We start from the raw sequence: 12,962 nt of genomic DNA, 5'->3' as shown, positions 1-12,962 counted from the left end.
TGAAGCAAACCGTCAACCGTGATACATCGAGTGATATCAAATCTTGCGCCTTACATAGGGCACAATTTACGAAGAAAGATGCGCTAACTGTTTCTCACTCTGTGTCGCTGGAAAATTGCTACGTTGGCTGAGTTATGCAGCCTTTCAAATTTACCAAGGGCACATATTTACGTAGACTGTTGCATTCGGGAGACCGTTCGCGAAGTTCGGTGGCAATTTGCAGTCCTGGGGAGTAAATGTCGGGATTAAATGTCGGGTTAGGGGACTAAAATGGACGTAATTGCAATCTAGAGGAGTAGAAGCTGCAATTACTCTCCGTTTTACTCCTTTTTTTCCCTTAGAGTGCACCGTACGTTGAAAGCATAAACTGTCCCGATTACAAGCGACCTGCCGATGATGAAAATGAAGTTTGTGCATTACAAATATCCAAAATAGAGCTGTGTATTACCAACCGGAGATAAGATGGCAGAGAAGGGGGAGGGGGGGTGAGCGCGTATATCAAAAGTCTCTTTACGCTTTCGGGGACTTTGATGTTTGCCGAAGAGGGGTGTTTTTCATGCAGCGGTACGCAGCTAAATGTTTTTGGAAAGAAAGGTGAAGTGGTACATTCTCCTTCCTGGTGATTTTAAGGAGAGTCAGCCAGGGTGGCCCGGTCGATCTCTGAGATTTTTTTTTTCTTATCAATATATATTGAAGTCCAGCGCTTAGGAAGTACGTTGGCGGAGGAGATAGCTGAAAATATCGTATATTGGTCTTTTTTTTTCCAAGAAAATCTTCACTTCAAGACTGATCATTTCAAGCAGTCAGCTTCTTCGCAAGTTTCGGGTCTTCTATCTTCGTATCCATTAAGGTCATGCAGTTAATTTTCCCCATACATATTGCTGATGTACCATGCTAATCACGCACAAAATATGAAGACAGACTTAATACTCTCACGTGGTAATTGATTTACAGTAACTAGGTACCCAGCATTGGTAATTTTTGCAGGGTACATTCCAGGTCAAATCACCCAAAGGTCGTGCTCGACCTCCTTCCCTCAGTTTTGGTTCTAAAAATTATCATGGACTTCTTACTGCAAATAAAGATACTTTTCCGAGTTTTACTGGGCTATTTCTAGGGCTATGACTGGGCGAAAACCATGCTGCGAAAAAAATAACCTAGTGAACAGGGTTTTGCGTCTAGGTGGACTTTAGTGACACAGAATGAAAGCGCGTGGCTCTAAAATTCTGACAATATCGAGTCGCTCCGCAATGGTCCATTTTCGGCCAGGGAGACAGAGCTGCTTTTTTTGCGCTATTACAACTTTGCGCCTTGCTAAGGGCACCTTTTGCACAAGCTGGAAGGGCCAAAAAAATTCAGTGTATTGTGGACCTTCCATGCTTCAAAATCACACGTTTTGAAGACCGAGCACGTAATACTTTTTGACACATTTAATCCGAAATGTCGTACTTTTGGCAAAGTTGGCCGTTTTTGCAACGCCATTTTCGAAAATGGAGCGGTCGGCTGAGAACAATTCAAATGGATGGAGATGACAGATCAACATCTATACTAGCGCATATACAAAAATTAAGAGTGTACTTTTTGATAAGCGCGAAAAAAAACATTTTTTATGTCCCGTCCACTGTACACATGGTTACGTATGAAATACTTCTGACCCAGTATACAGAGTGTCCAAAATTAAGCTTTCACGACCGCTACGCAAACACAGCGATGACAGGAAACCCGATGATAACTTTACGCTACTTGTGTAAGAAACAGGTGCTGCTTATTATGTAGCACCTGTTTCTTACTCAAGGAACAGAAAAAGTAGCACCAGCTTTGTTGTGTTCGCCTATTTATGAAATGCTAGTGAAAGCTTAATTTTGAACACCCTGTATTGCAGAGGGCACTCGAAGCAGACGATCTCGAAGCCAATCGTTTGCGCTGCGTTCCCATTGGTGTGCTTGAAGTACGTCACCGTGACGTTACTGTCGCTGGGGCGTCCTCGACAGGAGAGAGAGTGCGACACTTTGAAACTCATGTATTTAATACCTGAGCTCTTTTCTGAGGAAACTTGGCCGAGAAGTGGTGCCCAACATTGCTGTCTAAATAACATTGAAACACAAGACGGCAAAAAAAAAAACGGCAACAGGTGTTACGGATATATACCACCAGCTCGCTTGCTACCTCTCTGATGCGGCAGGCTTCTGAGTCAACAAACGTGACAGCGGGTCAGTCCACAGTGCCTACACTGGACGCGGACGCCGGTGCCCTCAGGGTAGTTCGGACAGAAGCTAGCATAAGACATAAACAAGGTTGTAAACATAAACTTTATTGTGAGCATAGGTCGAGACCCTGGGCCTGTCGTTTGCACTGGGAGCACGTCGCACGCAGACCCAAAAGTAACTCCCGGCGCAGACAACGGAACGCGACGCCAAAATCCAAGCAACGCTCCCAGCTAGAGGCAGGAATCTGGTAAGGGCAGAAACAGCAGCCGGAACCAAGAACCCACGACCAGATATGAGTCAGGACCAAGAGCCGCGTGACAACTCTGCAAATTATTTGAACAACTTCAAAGATAGAGACCATTGGAATGAGACCGTTCTATACATGACTGTCTTGGCGTGCGTGTTGTGGGTAGGAAGCACAGTTCGAGCTAACTCGTTACTCGTAACTCGTTAGGAACCTGAAGAAGTGCAGCCTACTGCACGAAAGTCTTGTTTTTATGTATATAGTAAACAGTTGATGCTCTTAACCGTCTTTGTTATTTTTGATTCTGCATCGCCGGAAACTTGTACATTGTTTTTTGTTCACGTTCTACGATATCGTTACTGTAACTAAGTTTCTTTTTTTGTAACTTGTAACTTAACTCGTTACTTTTGCGCCGTGGTAACTTTCAGAGGAACTCGTTCCTTTTTCCGGTAACTTTGCCAAAGTAACTTAAGTTCAGATCCAAGTTACTTTTCACTCGCTTTTCACTCACGTCCACATATTTTCTTGCTTTCTCTCCGGTTCCTTCATGGCATTTTTTGTCATAAAACGTGATATTCATTCAATTACAGTATTTTATTCAGGAAGTAAGAATCGCTGCCATTGAAATGAAGCTGAACCACTGTGCGCCCACAGGGAGTAAGATGCAAAGCGTTCGAATAGACCTCTACCAGAGAAACGTCATCATGACATTGGTAGACAGACTGAAACCGAGACAAATCCGAAAGAAAGGGCTGGGTTCCACGAATGGGCACTTGTTCGCTGCCTCCCACTGAAAGAAAAGCAGAACCGAGGGTCGCCTTCCTTTAAGGGACCATATCTTAATCCCCTCAAGACGGCGGCACTGGGGCGCGACCTTGTTCACCTCTAGCTTCGAGCGTAGTTCAATTCTACCAAATTTGTGGCGCTGTCAAACACTATGACGTCATTTGTTTACAAACAGGGAGAGGTCTATTGTTGGACATAAACGAAAACGATCTAAGCGTGTTGCACTCCTCAGCAGGCAACTCAAGGTCTAACTCAACTGCTCACGCACGCTGCACCTGCGTAATGCTATTTTGTGTCCGAAGTAACTTGGAAGTAACTCGTTCTTTTTCTTAAGGAACTCAGTAACTGCGAGTTTCATTTCAGGCTGAAGAACTTCGTTATTAACTTAGTTACATTTTGCACACGGTAACTTAACTTGTAACGAGTTCTTTTTGACGGGTAACTTCTCAATCTATGGTTGGAAGGGACGTCTCTTCATTTGGTGCGTATGTAGTGTATTCCATTGAAGCAAACATTCCATTCGTATTTTTTATTCCGGAATTTCCTAATGCATCAGCATTCGTTCAGGAAACCCACCGCGCGGATACTTCGTTTCGAGCGTCTTCTTTTTTCGTTTATTTCTATTTTTCTAAGGTGACGGTTAGCGTTGTCTTAAACATATTCTTCGCACTGACCACGGTGACTTGTTATACGTTTTCCTTGAAGTAACCCTCCTCTACCGATAGTGGATAACCATACATTCAGATGTACAAAAGAGTGTAGTCTGTTGCCTGCCTCTCTCCTCTCTCTTTCTCTCTCTCTCAGCCATCGGTTCAGTCATCGCAAGAGGCTCCTCCTCTCCATGTGGCCTCACAGTGGATTCCGAACCTTGAGAGATAATCTCCTTCACATCCCGTTCTCTCCCTTCGTCCTGACCCTCATTACAATCTCGGAATGACGTCATTTCCGATTTTAAGTTGAGTAGCCAATTACGACGACGCGCGTGTCGTGCGAGCGACGGGCGGAAGTCACAACTGAAGTCCTTATAAACGGCACGGACGCTGTTTCGATGTTAATTCTTCAGCATCAACGTCTGGTAAGTTCACGTTCCTGTTTTCACTAGGCTTGACAGAAGCTGCTTTTTGAAAACAAAACCCGACTATGTAGCACTATAGTAAACACTCTCTTAACGTGACGTTCTTTTGAAATGAACTTTCTTCAACTCCCTTCTTACCTGAAAGCTGGACACTTTTCGTAAGATTGACGGATCTGAACGCTGTGCTAGTGTACCGTCGAAAGATAAACACATATTGCATCACACTCCTCTGTGGCTATAAATGTGTTTTTTTCCGACTCCGCGCCTGCTTGTAAGCACGCGGATATTTCGGTGCATTTTGTCACGGGCGAACACGTTTTTTCGATTCTATTCTCATTAGTGTTTCTTTCTGGCAGGGATGGGCATAAATACAATTTTTGAGTATTTAAATAGAAATACAAAATACTTTGTTGAAAGGGGTATTTAAATACTCTTCATAAATACTTTTCAACGTCAGTATTTAAATACAAAATATAAATACAGTATTTAAATACCGTAACTACTACCACAAATACTGTGAGGAAAATGTCATCTGGAATTACAGAAATAACGATGATCATAACAAATCAGCAACGAACAATAGCATTTGTTTGTTAGATTATCATGGCGATTTTAAAATTAGAAGTTTCTCGAAGACTGCATCTTTTAGGCATCTTCTGTTCGGCCGTACAATCGGATTCGCAAAGGAGAACAGCATCCCCACATGCGCCGATGAACAAATGTTCGTATTAAATTTGACGAATATGCTTTGTAAAACAAGGTAACTGGGTAGTTGCTACCGTTCTCCGCAACAACAGTGCGAAACTTGCCATCTAAAATGGTTTGTAGCATGCGCATGCTATCGCAAATACGGCATTACTGGACCCCAAACTCACCCTTCTTCCCGAAAGGTCAAATGCAAGGCAAATTTAAGATGCGAGTCAGTATATACTGTATTTAGGAGTATTTGTAAAGTATTTACGAGAATAAATACCCGAAAATTTGTATTTAAATATAATTACAAATACATTTTGCAAGTATGTATTTAAATACAAAATATAAATACAGGTATTTATATTTTAAATAGTATTTGAATTACAATGTATTTAAATACTGCCCATTCCTGCTTTCTGGTAGTGTTTCCCCTTTTGCATCGTTGTTCAGCCAGTGTCATTTCAGTACAGTTCATTTCAGTTTCACTTTAAACAGCACAATTTCCGGAGTACGAGAGCAATTTATAGCCGTCCATGTTACGAGGAATCATTCACCCTTGCTAGAATTGGATGATCGTGACATGCGTGGATGATAAAAACAAAAATAAAACTTGTTGGGGTTGTTAGCACTGCATGAGAACTTCTCGAAAAAAAAGGGGGGGGGAGATAACTTGAGTGAGCGAGAGTGAAAACTGCCGAGGTCTCAGACATGTCCGTTGCGTGAACACTATGCCGCGTGACACCGCTGAAGGGAAAGGGAAAAATACGAAGTTGTTTTAGGCCGCAGTGGCTCAACACTCTTAAAAATGAACTTCACCACATAGCACGCTCCTAGCGAACCATCATCTCGAATGACAACGTTCTCGCACGGAGATTTGCAGAAAACGGGAGGCGTACGCCTTTGTTGGGACAACGGAACGTCTCTGCACAAGTGCCACAAAAAGGCGTACGCCTCCCGTTTTCAACAAATCAAGGGAGGGAACGATGTCACTCGCGATGATGGTTCGCTAGGAGCGTGCAATGTGGTGAAGTTGTTTTTTAAGAGTGTAGTAGTTACAGTTACATTCCCAGAGATAATTTCTAACCACTTTACAGCTACTATGCAATAGTTTAACTGCCTTTCCAAGTAACCTCCCAACAGTGGTTCTAGGTACGTTCCAGACTGCAGTACCAAACATAAATGGAGTACGTTCCGCGAGGCACGTGATGTTCTATACAGTGCGTTCTACGTACGCTCCACAGTAGAGTGCAGTACGTAAGCACAGTACTGTTTACGTACGCCACCGTACTATACAGCGTGTCCTTTTTTTTTCTATGCAGATTTTTCATTAAAAGAAAAACTATAAGGGCTAAAGACATCCCGTATTCACTGCTCTCAAGACCTTGGCGTCGTCTGGGATTCGGCTTTAAATATGGAGGAACACGTCACAAGTATAGTGACATCGGCAACACGCTCGCTAGGTGCAATTTTTCGTATAACTAGGGATTTTCGTAACGAGCAAAGCGTGCTGGTGCTTTACAGGAGTTTAGTAAGGTCAAAATTAGAATTCCCGTACGCTGCGTGGAACTTCTTAAACGGTAAATTATCAGCTACGATTGATGGTTTATCACAACGTTTTTTGATATAGTTTTCGACAGAAGACGTTTTTATGATTATTACTGGATTCTGAAGAAGCTTGACTTGTGTTCGTTAAGTGGTCGCAGAGATATTCATGATGTGTTGTTTTTACACAAAATTTTAAACAGTTGTATTGATTGTCCAGACGTACTTTCATGTGTATCTTTTTGCGTACCCTCTCGCCAACGGAAGTATGCTAATTTGTTTTGCGTTGCTCATGTGACCCGTGATCAGGAGTGAATTAATATTTAATACCATAGTATCTAATGAGGTTGATATGTTCATAAACATGAACTTTTATCATATTGTTCGAGGTGCTTTTCTCTAACAGTGTTCTGCTTTTTTCCCTGTATGTGTACAATCAAAAAAGGCTCTTTAATGGGCGCAATAAAAACCAAATCAAATCATATCTGGGCTGACGGACGTTTTTGGCCATATCTGTTGCTCACCCGGCGAATGGCTATTGATTGTGGTGCTCCAAGACATGGAATGTAATAACACCAGAAAACATAATGCGATGTCGCAAACAAACTAATTGCGTAACAACGTTAGCATCGATTAGTAATACCACAAAGGAAAAAAAAAAAAGAGCGGAGAGCGGTTTTGAATGATGTATGATTTACGACTGAGGTGATGCATGAGGGAAAGAAGGAAAAGTAAAAAAAATGTCATGGGAGAAGAACTGTTAGTACTTCTGAGCGTTCTCCAAGCGTTGGCTCGTGTAATGTGCTGGTCGGGTGTAAGGAAGAGTAAGGGCGGGGCTGGGCGTGTGCAAAGGTTCATGAAACAGATTGAGTATTTCGAGGTGATCTGATGGCTCAAGGTACGAGGATAGTCCGATAGGATGAAACGAGCAGTGCGATTTTGTACTGATTCGATTGGCATTTGAAAGGAAAGATTGATGATGGGGGCAAGGCCTGCGACCGAAATGACCCACGCAGCGGTTCGAGTCACTGATATAATGTCGCTAAGATGAGTGTGTCATTGAAGGGTGGACGTGATTTGAAGACCAGGGTACTTGTAGGAGAGTGTGCGACTAACTAAGGTGTTACCGAGTTTGTAAAGGTACAAGCTTAAGGGTCTAAGGGTATAAGGGCACTATACTTACCTAAAAATCGTTAATTAACTTTATAGTTACAAAAGGATTGTCCCAGTGAGAACACCTGGTCTCATTGGTCACCTCGTACTGTTTGCCGTTCGCGGCACAAAAATCCTTTCGATAGATCGTCCAAACAAGAATAAAAGAAAGAAGAAAATCGTGAAGGAACACCACTTTTTGCTTTGTTTTGTTCATTGGGCATCTTGGGAGACACGTCTTTCCTTCACCCCCAGCTCCTTCACCCTCAGCTCCTTCACCCTTTCGCATATTGTGAGTGTAGGGAAGACGTTGCTCTGGAGATGCCCAATGAACAAAACAAAAAAAAAGGTCTTCTTTCACGAATTTTCCGCAACGCGATATATCGAAATGTTTTTTATTCTGAAAACACCTTAATAGTACCAGGTGACCGAAGGGGACTAGGTGTTCTCACTGGGACGACGTTGTAGCTTTTATAACTAAAAAGTGAATTAAGGATTCTTTTATTCATTCTACGGTTGAACAGCGGATGGTCAAGAACCTCCGTCGGCCCGGAGATGGTAGAAATGAAAAGGGAGTGTCTAGAGTCATTACAGGGAAGCAGGTAGAACTCTGCAACAGTTTAAGCATAACATACGCGACGACCGTTACCACCTAACAGGTGTAACTGCTTCTTTTTTTTTCTTTTTTCTAAGAGTGCGTATAAAGTGACTCAAACTGTTACCATACCGGCGTCATCATTTTCTTTACTAAGTATGCACAAAGTTTTAGCCTGTTCGCAAGTCAGCATGTATTTTTATCAGTTGTGCAACGTTTTATTCAAAATCTTCGAACAGATAAATTGACGTAACCATCCAATGGAGTTGACCCCTGGGGTTCACTGAGAGGCCCCGCGCTATCACGGGAAAAACAATTTCATTTCAAACAACGATTGCACTCCATGCAATTTGCTTTGCTTATTTGGACTTCGGTTCCCGGGTTCACACATGAATTTCCCGGAACCCCAAGAGGAAGATACCCAAGAACAACCTTCAGTTACCCCGATGAATGAATTAGGGTACCCGCAAACGGGAAGGAATTTTGGAACGAAACATCAGCCTCCACCCCGATTTCTGATTTTTTCGCCTATCCTATCTTACCGGTGCAGACCCCCATTGACCAGTTCAGTCGTTTTGAGGTTTGTTATGAAACGAACTTTTTGATTTTGATGATTGTCGCAAGAAAGCTGAAGAATACGCAAAAAAAAGAGATGTCATCCACGAAGTGTCCGAGTATTCAGGATTTATGAACCCCGCGTGTTGACTCTTGAAGGACACTGGGAACGGCAACGGTATTACTTGAACAGAAGACCAATCTCTTTTGAAGGTCCACCTCATAGATGGGTATTTACAGGAGTTGACTCTCTTACAGCCAGAGCGTCCTAAACTCTGCTATCTCGTGCCCCATCAAACATATAAGATATCGTGTCTTGCCCCTTGATGCTCTTCCCGATACCACATGCTATTCAACTTGAATGCATGAACGGTAATCCGCGAAATTGATGCTGAAATTTTACTTGACGCTGGATGTGGGCAGTGTAAACAAGCCGGGGAACAAATATTCGCGGGACAGCACGAATTGATGTTCCTCTGTTCACGAAACTGAGCTTGTCTCTCTCTATACCTCGGAGTGCGCTACTACGAGCTTCCTGGAGACCCAGAACAGTCGGAGGGCATAAGGACATAGTTGGTTGCACCTTTTGCTTCCCAAGTTCCCACACTGTGGAAACACTGCCGTATCTCGACTGGTCCGCGGTAATAATTGTAGTTTCTTATGGTCTCCCCAATTGACGCAGTTTTTGTTGATAACGGATCACCTCGACTCCCGAAGAGTCATGTGGATGTTCCGCTGTTATCGGGGCCGCATATCCGGGAATCACGAGATAAACTAGGATCGATCGTATGCGCTTAGAGAACTGCACTTACAATAATAACATATTGATAACAAACAGCTTGCTGAACTAAGACACTTTCCCAAGGTGCTTAAAACTCGAGAAAGTGATGAGCCCAACATAAAAACGCCAGCAGTCTAATAGTGTATCGACCAGGGCGGACCAAGTTCCTTGAGGTATAGAGGAGTGTCGTACAGGGACACAGGCACTCTAGTCCTTTCTCCTTCGTGTCTACTGGCTCTGCCCCTATTACCTCGTCATGTCCAAGGAATCCCTCCGAAGTCGGCCCAGGACGCATACAGCCCCCCCCCTTCCCACTTCATCCTGCTGTCGTCTCTCCGTGTGTCCATATCTACATGCCACTCATGTAGCACAGTTGCTTCGCGACGCTAACACGGACCCCCCCCCCCCCCAAAAAAAATGCTGAAAGAGACGATGCCCTCCACATGAGAGAGTGTTTTTCGCTGCCCCAGAAACTTGGATAATCGCAAACAGAGAGAGAATGGGAAAGACTGTTATATTATCACCTTTCACCTCTCACAGCTGACTTGAAGACAATCGTCATGAAGACTGCCATCGTTATTCTGTTCGTCCTGATCGCTTGGGGTGAGTATGCGTGTGGACCTTCGTGCTCGATGAGATGCACTTTCTGACGACCCCTCTGCGCAGGCGCTGTCTCCGATGTGGAAGCCTCGCCTTATGCTCCCGTAAAGCGTGCACTCAGGGCTGCTGCCCAAGGTAAGGCCCTTGAGGCACATCAAACAGTATGAAAGTGATTGGGCTTACAGAACTGAGATGGGTCTCGAGACGCTCCATCACAAAAGGCTAGATGTGAAAAGTGTGATTGAATTCGCACCACCACGACAGCCAGAACGAATATCTTCACATTGAGGGAGAGGGGATAGCTGGTTCAATGTCCAAGTGAGAGAGGGGAATCACAGTGGTTAAAAAACGGGAGGTGCTGATATGGTATCCGATTCTTGGTCCGTGATCCTCACGACATTGTCTTCCTAGGTAGATACCGGTACAGTTGGCTATACATTTTAAAGGGACTCTGACCAGAATGTCGACAAATCTTTCTTTTGCATCTATTACGAAGGTATAATATGCCTCCAAGCCACACGCGAAACATTTTGACTGTGCGCGGCGGCAAAGCTTGCGAAACAGTGAGCTGAAAACCGCTTTTCCTCCTCAACTAGCGCAAGCTGCGCCGAAATCTAGCCTCTTTGTAGTGAACATCCTCCAATTTCCGTGTGCGTGACGAAAGCAAGAGGTCTATGTTTCATTGGGCACCCGGACCGGCGTAGCAAGCCGACATAGGTCTGGCTGACCTCTCCTTGCGTGGACGCCACCTCCCCCCCCGGACCGGAAATTATGATGTTAGTGAGTTTCTGAGAGCGGCGGCATCCGTACGGAAAGCGATCTTCAATGCAGACGTCGAAGCAAGAAATGCGGAGACTTCGAGCCTGGAACTTTTTTTTCCCGTCCTTTCTGCGATCGAGAAGTAAATTCTGCGTGCTGAACAGCTCGGAAGTAGCCTTGCTTTCGAAAATATTAGTAAAGTTTAGAAGAATGAAGCAACCGACGAAAGGTTACGCCTCCCATAACCAACGGATTGTGGCTGCCTTGTGGTAACGTTTCCTCTGCCAAGTCCGGTCCCTATGGGTTTGGATGAATGTCGCTGCTCTGCACTCCGGGTTAGGGTTCTATGAAACAGGGTTCGTGACCCCTTGTGCGAAGGGGTCACTGTGGAAGATCCACGCGCGCGGCACTCTCTGAGATATCAGCAGTTCACACCCTGTCACGTGACTCGCTGTCACACCCTCTGAAACTTCACTGCTCCAATGGTCGCATTAGGATTCAGTATTAGAAAGACTATAGTCGTGTGCAACTTAAGATGAAAAAAAATCTATACTCGTGTTCAACATAGGAAGGAAAAGAAATGTAGTCCGTCAACTGCGTACGCCGTAGGAGATGATGGGACGCCATAGCGCGCCAGCAGTAATGCTGCAGCGGCACAACGGGCCATCAATAGGGGAGCGCACTTTTTGCTGCAGCGTAGTGTTATGCGACCAGTACCAACAGCCAATACTGAAGCAACGTGAGTTTCATGGATTACATTATGTGGCGGAAGGACAGAGCATAGCTTCTCTGCGTCCAGCCCGCCTATCTGCGGAGGAGTAATATTTTGAGAGGTGACGGACTAGCTTTCTCTTAAGTTGTACACGGCTATACTTTGTCAACTAGGCACGCTGTTGGAGATAAGGAGACGCCATAGCGCTCCGGAAGAATACCGTAGCGCCGCTGTGCGCCATCAATCGCCAAAACGCACTTTCTGCCGCAGCGGAGTGTCATGCGGCCAGTCATGACATCGAATACCGAAGTAGAGTGAGGACGATGGATTGTGTTAACTGGCGCAGGAGGGAGCGTGACCTCTCTGTGTCCAGTCTTCATATCGGCGGCGCACTAATATTTGGATAGTTGACGAACTGGGTTTCTCTTTCTTTTTTCTCTTTTTCATTTGAAAAAACAGTATCAAAATTAGCAAAGAAGATGAATCCATGTATGTGCAACATATTTTGAGTAAATTTTCATTCGCTTTTCTCTCACAGGCTTCGCTACTTCGTCGCTGGGGGCTCCTGGCGGTGGGCGGTTCCGTAGGAAGACCTGCCTGGTATTACTGGTGCCTTACACGACTGCCCCGTGCTGACGGCACCCGAATGGCGCCCTCCAAGAGGCCACCAATACCAGTGTTTCTTACCATGGTTACACAGTGGTTACGGTGAAATAAAAACATTGAACGAGATCCGTTGGACAAAACCCATGGCATTGCAGTTACCGTACACCATCATTATATGTCGCACGTTACGCAGCACACGTTCAGTGTAGGATTTTTATTTTTTTTATTTTCCCATTCCTCGCGTCGCTTAAGTCTTGCGTGCCTAAGTAACCATCCCTCCCTCCCACTTCTTCGGACCGCAACGGCAGGGTTGTTTACTTATTATTTTTTTGTTTAACAAACGTACAATACATCAACCGTACATTTATGCATTGCTTTCTTCAGAAAGCTGTTCAAAAAAGGAGGGATTCCTAAATCAGGGTTAAGAATGACGGCAATTGCACTGCAAATATTTTTCAACCTTATTTACTTTACGGTCAGCGGTATTCATTATATGTTTCTGAAAATAGTTTGAAATTACGCTGTGGGTCAATGGCTCTCCACGCTGTAGTCGTCTGACACTCCAATCCTCATCGTGCTACTCTGTCCCATTCGACTGATGGTTCCACACTGATCCAGCTGTGGCACGTCTGCTTCCAACGGTAGATATCCCGCG

The 12,962-nt window shown here is 44.5% G+C and overlaps 1 long non-coding RNA gene across 1 annotated transcript; it reads left to right on the top strand.

Annotated features, from left to right (window-relative positions):
- Nucleotides 1–10,169: 10,169 nt before the first annotated feature.
- Nucleotides 10,170–12,424, top strand: LOC135377178 (uncharacterized). The gene is made up of 3 exons (XR_010418084.1): nt 10,170–10,233; nt 10,297–10,365; nt 12,240–12,424. It is a non-coding gene; the product is annotated as an uncharacterized LOC135377178 (long non-coding RNA).
- The last annotated feature ends 538 nt before the right edge of the window (nt 12,425–12,962 follow it).

Source organism: Ornithodoros turicata, chromosome 1 (genome assembly GCF_037126465.1).
Source record: "Ornithodoros turicata isolate Travis chromosome 1, ASM3712646v1, whole genome shotgun sequence".
Taxonomy (NCBI): Eukaryota; Metazoa; Arthropoda; class Arachnida; order Ixodida; family Argasidae; genus Ornithodoros; species Ornithodoros turicata.
Note: the sequence above shows the minus strand (reverse complement) of the source record. Positions and strands in the feature narration are given on the sequence as shown.